Genomic DNA, 8316 nt, shown 5'->3' with positions numbered 1-8316 from the left:
CAGAAAACATTTTACTCTTTTTGCAGTACTTTCTTAACATTGCTGTATAAAGTTAAGTGGAAAAAAAGAGATACATAGTATGAATACAATCATGTATTTAAAAAGCATAGAAATATGTCTGGAAGGAATCACCAGGAACTGTCAACACAGTTTGCCTCCCAGGAGGGAAGCTGGGGGCCAGGGGATGGGATGGAAGGGAGACTTTTTATTCTTATGCCCTTTTGTATGTTTTTGATTTTGAACTGTACAAATAATTACTTATCCATAAATAAGTATATAATAAAATGCAGAGCTGTAAAAGAAGTCCTGAGCACAGAGGCCCTGGATATCCTCTCAGAGGTTAAGAGCACTGATTTGGGTGATGGGCGATGCAGAGAGCTCCCTTTTCTACCCCAGAGGAAAAGCTGGTCCCACACCCAGGTAAACCAGAACACCTGTTTTGTAAACCCAGAGCAGATATTGATACGCAGAATCTAATATGAGAGATATGAAAAGCCATACCTGCCTGAAAATATCTCCCCATGGTGTCTGAATGTCTGCTGCTGCTGCTGCTGCTGCTAAGTCGCTTCAGTCGTGTCCGACTCTGTGCGACCCCATAGACGGCAGCCCACCAGGCTCCTCCATCCCTGGGATTCTCCAGGCAAGAACACTGGAGTGGGTTGCCATGTCCTTCTCCAATATCTGAATGTCTAGTCCATGCTTTTCCCTGAAATTCAGCTTCTCTGAAGTCCCCTTGAAAACACTAAGGTGTGTTTACCTTGTTACCATTTTATCAGGAGAACTGAACTGAAATTGGAAGACACACTGTAAGAAAATTTTCACTATGGGAAATATCTTACTTTCATTTGGCTTTTGAGTTTTTTCTAAGTTTCCCTTAAAAACCTACTTCTTTTATTAAAGCACTTATAATAACTGTATAAAAAATAACACATACTCATATTAGGAGGTTTGGAAAATACAGAATGGTATGAAGAGTTAAAATTCATTCATAATTCCACCATCCAAGAAAGTTTATTTTCTTCTAGTTCTTCTTCCTCCTCTATTAAAAAACTTACATATATACATAAAAACCTAAACTTCATCTATTTTGTGTCCTATTTTTTCAACCTAAGATTGAATTGTAAGAGTTTTTCCTATGTCATCAGATATCCTAGAAGATATGATTTTTAATGGTCACCTAGTTCAACATAGTGATGTACAAAATTTATTTAACCAATTCTATGTCATTTCCATTTGGGTGGTTTCCAATTTTTTTGCTAAATTCTATTATGCTGCCACAAGCCCTTTGTTTTAATTGCATACAGAATGGTCTTAAGCCAAGGAGTTATTGGTGAAACTCAAAAGTTGTGAGGAAGGGAAATTTTGACAAATTCTCTGGGTTCCTGCTCCATTTCCCTAAGGTTCAAAGCTCTGCCCTACATCACACTTGATTATTTCTGAAAATAGACCCCTAAAAGTAGAATGGCTGGGCCAAAGGCATGGCTATTTCTAAAATTCCTGACACAAATTGTCAAACTGTCCTACACAAGGCCCTATCCCTTTTCATTCCTACCCTGGAACTGGGTATGTGAAGCCTAAAGCTTATACAATTTGGGAAAGCCCCTTTTAAGAAAAAGTATACAAAATTAAGCACATAAGTGAATATTTAGAACAGAAAAAGAAAAATACCTCAAAAATCATAAAATAACATTATTATATATAAATAGGTTGAAACATATGAAATTACCATATTTGTAGATTAAAAAGCAGTTTCGTGCTTTTCAGCCTAAAATTTTTCCTCTTATGTTTTTGGCTCCATCTTCTTTTTTTTATTTGGAAAGTCTATGAAATGTGTTTACACTGTAAACTCTCTATATATTTTTAAATTTTATTTATTTTACTTTTGGCTACACTAGGACTTGGTTGCTGCGCATGAAGTTGCAGCGAGTGGGGGCCACCCTTTAGTTGTAGTGCAGAGTGTAGGCTCTAGGGTTTGAGGGCTTCAGTAAGTAGCAGCTTGAGGGCTCAGTAGTCGTGGCTCAGGGCTCTAGAGCAGGGTCTCAGCAGCTGTAATGCACAGGCTTAGTTGCTGCACAGCATATGGAGTCGTCCCAGACCAGGGATCAAGCTGGAGTCCCCTGTGTTAGCAGGCAGATTCTTAACGATTGGGCCACCAAGTGCAATTAAGGATCACAGGAGAAGTTCAATTAAGTATCTAACTTTTAAGACAGTAGGGGCACCTCGTCCCAAGACTTTCCTCTTCCTATATTTCTGCAAACCAGCACTAACCATGTGGATGAGGACAGAGCATGGAGATGGCAGAGAAAAAGGATGAAGAGAAACTGGGACCTTAAATGTGTAGTGAAAGTATTAGTCACTCGGTTACATCCGACTCTGTGCGACCCCATGGACAGAAGCCCATCAGGCTCCTCTGTCCATGGGATTCTCAGGCAAGAATACTGGGTTGCTATGCTCTTCTCCAGAGGATCTTCCCAACTCAGGGATCAAACCTGGGTCTCCTGCATTGCAGGCAAATTTTTTACCATCTGACCCCTGAAGGAAGTCCTGAAATGTGTAGAATATACTCAAATTCTTAAGGGAGAGATATACGGATTTACCTTTTCATACTGTTCATGGAGTTCTCAAGGCAAGAATATTGAAGTGGTTTGTCATTCCCTTCTCCAGTGGACCACATTTTGTCAGAACTCTCCACCATGACCCGTCCATATGGGTGGCCCTACACGGCGTGGCTCATAGTTTCACTGAGTTAGACAAGCCTCTGATCCAAGTGATCAGTTTGGTTAATCTTCTGTAATTGTGGTTTCCACTCTGTTTGCTCTCTGATGGATAAGGATAAGAGACTTGTGGAAGCTTCCTACTGACAGTGGGGGAATCTGGGTCTTGCTCTGATGGGCAGGGCCATGCTCAGTAAATCTTTAATCCAATTTTGTGTTGATAGGTGGGGCTGTGTTCCTTCCATGTAGTTTGGCCTGAGGCAAAACAATGTTAGGAGTGATGGCAGTAATGGTGACCTCTTTCAAAAGGATTGATGCCAGGACTGTTGTATTCAGTGCCTCTGACACCACGGCAGACCACTGTAGACCCGTGCTTCTGCCGGAGACTCCTAGACACTTAAAGGCAAGTCTGGCTCAGTCTCTTGTGGGGTCTGTGGATCCTGGTGCACATAAGACTTTGTTTGAGCCCTCCGAGCATCTCTGGTGGGTATGGGGTTTGATTCTAAATGCGATTTCATCCTTCCTACCATCTTGTTGGGGTTTCTCCTTTGCCCTTGGAAGTGGGGTACCCAACATTCTCCTGTTGATGGTTGTTCAGTGGTTAGTTGCAATTTTGGAGTTCTCACAGGAGAAGATGACCGCACGTCCTTCTACTCTGCCATCTTGTGGATTCAAGATCAAACAAGACAATCCTAAAGGAAATCAGTCCTGAATATTCATTGGAAGGACTGAAACTGAAGCGCCAATACTTTGGCCCCCTGGTGTGCAGAACCAACTCATTAGAAAAGACCCTGGTGCTGGAAAAGATTGAAGGCAGAAGGGGATGATAGATGATGAGATGGTTGGCATTACCAACTCGATGGACATGAGTCTGAGCCAGCTCCGGGACTCGGTGATGGACAGGAAAGCCTGGCGTGCTTCAGTCCATGGGGTTGCAAAGAGTCAGATAGGACTGAGTGAAAGAACTGAACTGAACTGATATGGATTTATATCTTATTTAGGAATTGCATTTCTGGATCTTTCTTATAGATGGTATGCTGTCTTAACCAATATAAACGATGACCTTATTTGCTCAGAGAATTTATGGCCCAACCCATGGAGAGCTGTAATTGAACAGTCCCTAGGGATGACCAGACTTTTCCCATAAAGATGAAGCATGGGGGAATGGAGATCAGGAGATCAGGTTCAATTACACTGGCCTTTGAGATCACCCAGGTAATTTTTCTTGCTCTGACTGAACCTAATGATAGACTACATTTGTTTGCATTACCTCTAGCTCTTCCTTGGCAGAGCTGTCCTAGGTATTTAAGTTAATCAGCTTTTTTTTGTTTTGGTTTTTTAAAAGAGAGATAAAAAAATCTACAACCTTTAACAAACTGATTCAAACCAGAATAGCCAACCTAGAATACTGGGTTTATCCAGAACTAATGTACTAGAGCCCAGCAGAAGCCACGGGCATGCACTGAAACTCAATGTCTTTATCCCCAGGAAACTGGGCAGTTCCTCCTTCAGGGTACTTACTTTTCCCTGGTTCAGAAGTTCTGAGCTAGGTTAAATGGCTTCTAGCCTTCAATTTGGAAAAGGTAACTCTGAAAAGGGAGGTAAGTTAGATATTGGCACAAAGACACTTAAGGGGCACAGGTCCTGTTCAAAGCAGACTTGAACAGCATACCAGTGTAGCTGCCAGCGTGGTTTAGTGTCGGGCACACAGCAGTCACAGTGAAGGGCACCAGATGCTTCTGTGACCCAGGTCTTCAGGAAGGGTTAAGATATGTTCAGAAAAGTTAAGCTGTGGTATTCATAAAATCTCTTAAAAAGAGTCCTGTGCGTGCATGCTAAGTTTCTCCAGTTATGTCTGACCTTTTGAGACCCCCTAGACTGTAGCCCACCAGACTCCTCTATGGGATTCTCCAGGCAAGAATAATGGAAGGGGTTGCCATGGCCTCCTCCAGAGGATCTTTCCAACCCAGGGATTGAACCCTAGCCTCCCCGCGGCTCCTACACTGCAGGCAGATTCTTTACCACTGAGCCATCTGGGAAGCCCTAAACAAGATAAATTCTGGTGCTTTAAACGGTTACACATCAGCTTTCTGAAAGACCAAGCTATTCAGGTTCTGCATTACAAGGATCCTGCTGCCTTTTCCACATCCACGGGCTGAGGACAAACTGCGACCTCTGAAACCGCATGGCCCTTCTAATCCATTGATTGGATCACCCCTCAGTCCCTCACAGCCTCCACTGCCCTCCCTCCTCAGACTTTCCTGGGCAAGTGACTTTCATGGTTGCAAGGTATGAAGCTGCCTGGCGTCTTCTAGGCCCTCTCACCGGGGAAATGTGAAGGAACAGCCCACAGGTAAGCCTGATTCAGGATGGGATTTAGGGTGGTGTGGTGCTGGTGCAGGGTGTGAGGTGTTGAGTGTCCCTGGACGTTCCCCCAGAGCGCGGCTCTCAGGACCAACAGCTGGGCTGGTGGTAGGGGGTGGGGTGGGGATGGGGGCTTAGAAAGCTCCCCATCATCTCCTGCAGCTGTCACCCTCTATGCCCCTGCTTCCTTTTCCCTTCAGAGGCTGTGCAGTCTAACTTCCAGTCCAGACTAGACCCAGAGAGGTCACCTCATCCCTTGGCCCAGGCATTCATTCTTGGCCCTTGGGTCCCAGGACCTCAAAATCCCAAGGGGCAGGAGAGTAGAGAGGCACAGGCCCTGCAGGGGTGCTCCCTAGAGCCCGTTCCTGGGCCTTTGGGGAGACACTCTTCCCTCTCTAAGAGAGAGTCTCATGCTCAGGAATCTATGTTTCTCTCAGCCAAGGTGCCAAGAACTGAAGACCAGGGACTTAGAACCGTGAAATGTATCCTGAGCTTTGTAATTCCCAATGTCTGGTTCTGCTTTTACCTGCTGTCTTTGTTTTGATGAGCAAGAAAAACTTTACTATAAAAGGAAGCAAGATGCTCATTTTTGGCAGCAAGGCAACCTACTCCTGTATTCTTGCCTGGGAAATCCCAAGGACAGAGCAGCCTGGTGGGCTACAGTCCATGGGGTTGCAAAGAGTTGGACACGACTGAAGTGATTTAGCACGCGTGCACACAACAGGAGAGAACCAAGAGGGCACCCCCTGCAGCTGGTGGTCAAGGAGGGAAACTGGAATGAGAATGGGCAGTGACTGAGCCCCAGGACCTGAAGCAAGGACGAAACAGGAGCACAGGAAGAGTTCAGGGGCCTGGTGATAAGGGAGGCACCCAGCTTCCACAAGCACCCAGGAAGTGGGTCTCAGGCACGTCATCCCTCCTCTTTTCCTTTCCTTCTACCTCCCCCTACACCCAGCCCTGGGACTGTCCCCTGGGGCTGGGATCTCTGTAATCCATGGCACTGTTTGCCCCGGACACTTCCAGGATGACAGAAGGGGTTATTCTTTTGAGGGCTGACATAGCTCAAGCTCCTGCCACCCTAGAGTCCTTAGGAACTTCCATGCAGGGACCTCCCCTCCAGGTAGATGCCTCTCTAGCAGCACCATTTGCTACCATACAGCAAGCCCCAGGGTGCACGGTTTTAAGACAATGAGAAGCCCTGTGTTCTGCTAGCTCTCCATAGCCAAGTAGTCTGAAAGCACCATGAAGGTGGCTGGCTGGGGCAGCCAGCACCGACCAGGGCTGCCTCCCAAACTGCACGGCTTCACCACACTCTGGCAGACTCAGAGAAGCAGGAGAGACCTGGCAAATTTCTCCATGCCCCTGAGAATGGCTTAGGAATTAGCTGAGAAAGCTAACTGGATGTGGCTGAAAAGAGTGGGCCCAGGGATCACAGACTTTCCAGCAACGAAAAAAGCTACAGCTTGGTGATGACTACACAGGAAAGGGCAGCAGCAGATCAGGGACCTTCCCTCATACCTAACGTGTTTAACAGAGGTCTACCCAGGACAGAAAGGCCATGGAGAAAATCATGAATTGATAGATTTAAAGGCAAAAAAAGTGAGAAAACAGGTATGGGACCTAATTTTCCTGGAAATGCTAGTTTTTCATTTTCTCAGGTGGATTGAGTAATATAAAATATAAGGTGTATTTCCTGCACAGGGCTTCCTGGCTGGGGTGGGGCGTACAAGCAGAGATCAGAGTTTATTCTGACAGGGCTGGAGGGGGGCCAAGGCCTTGTTATTCCAGGTGTGGTCCAAGGCAAAGCAGCCATCACCTGAGGTATGTTAGAGATTCAGTTTCAGGTCTCATCTCAGACCTTTTGAAATTAAATATGCATTTCATGAGGATGAAAGGTGATTCATATGTATATTAAAGTTTGATAAGTATTACTTAAATAATTATCACTTATTAATGTTCCAGGGGTTTAAAAAAAAAAAACAAAAAACCAAGCTTTTTTTTCCCTTTAACGCCACACAAAATCTTAACCTGGGAGTAAAAGAAGAGCTGCTGTTTAATTCGGAGGGCCCACATCCCTTTTAGCCCATCACTCACAAAAGCCCTTGAGGCACATCTGAGGATCTCTAAAACTCTAGGTCCAGGGGGTTTCCAGAGACTCCTGCATGGAGACTGTGCTAGAAAGCCCAGCGCAGACTCCACAATTCCAGGGCTGTTCATAGGGACTCACAATCTTAAAATCCACTTACCTAAGGCCCCACAACTGGCTCACGTGGAGAGAGGACTCCAGTGGAAAGGATGGCCTGTGTTCCAGGCCTTCCGGAGGGATGCCTCTAGCAGGTAGGATACCTCACCAGCCCTCTTCTGTGTTTAGGGACTGGTTCTTTGGGTTCATAGGTGAGAGCTGGGCTCTAACGTGGGAGGCGGACAAGTGTTTAGAAAGTAGGTAAGTTGGGGACGGACTCAAGTTGTTAATGAGTTTGAAGCCTTCACTTTTAAGATTCAAGCTCCATCTATGAACCCTCAGGTGAGGGAGGGATAGGGGAGAGAAACATCAAGGCCATGAGCATCCTTCAATATGACATGTTAGCTGCTGCTTCAGGGACTGGATTGAAAATACGTTAACAGGGGAGCATGGCAGTGTGTCTGGAGAAAGAGAAGACTGGAGAGCTCTGGTCCAGAGCTTTTCAGGAGACATTATCTAGCCTATCCACATCTGGGTGAAGCTATGCAAGGATCTGAGTTGTCAGGTCTCTAGAGAAGTGACCACCGTTGACCTTGGTGCAGTTTGAACAGTCTTGTCACTGAGGGGCAGGCTAGGTAATGAGAACTGGAGAGGATCCACCCTAGTGGGCTTGTTGACCAGAAGCTACAGTGGTGACGACAATAGGGTATGGCTAATTGGAAAACTGACACTGGTCTGCTCTGTGCAAGGCCATGGTCAAGTTTACCAGCAACAAAAACAAGACAAAGCATATATGATAGTGCTACTTAAGATCAACAAAAGAAGGAAAAGGCTTACCCTTGTGACCAGGGAGCAGCAGATGCTCAGGAGCCAGCCTGCCCCTATCAAGGGTGTGCAGGGTAAGCCAAGGCTCACTCGGAACACAGCCAGCACACTCGGAACAGCACAAGCCCTGCTTGATGTGACGCAAGAGTATATCAGTGTTTTATTTAGCTCATCAGAGAAACACTGCTAGCACAGGCTGGAGGCTCACTCTTCCCAACTGATCAGAGCTAA

This window comes from Moschus berezovskii, chromosome 9, assembly GCF_049115385.1.
Source record: "Moschus berezovskii isolate FMDL1 chromosome 9, NW_MosBer_1.0, whole genome shotgun sequence".
Taxonomy (NCBI): Eukaryota; Metazoa; Chordata; class Mammalia; order Artiodactyla; family Moschidae; genus Moschus; species Moschus berezovskii.
The sequence above is the reverse complement of the archived record's forward strand: the minus strand, read 5'-3'. Positions refer to the sequence as shown.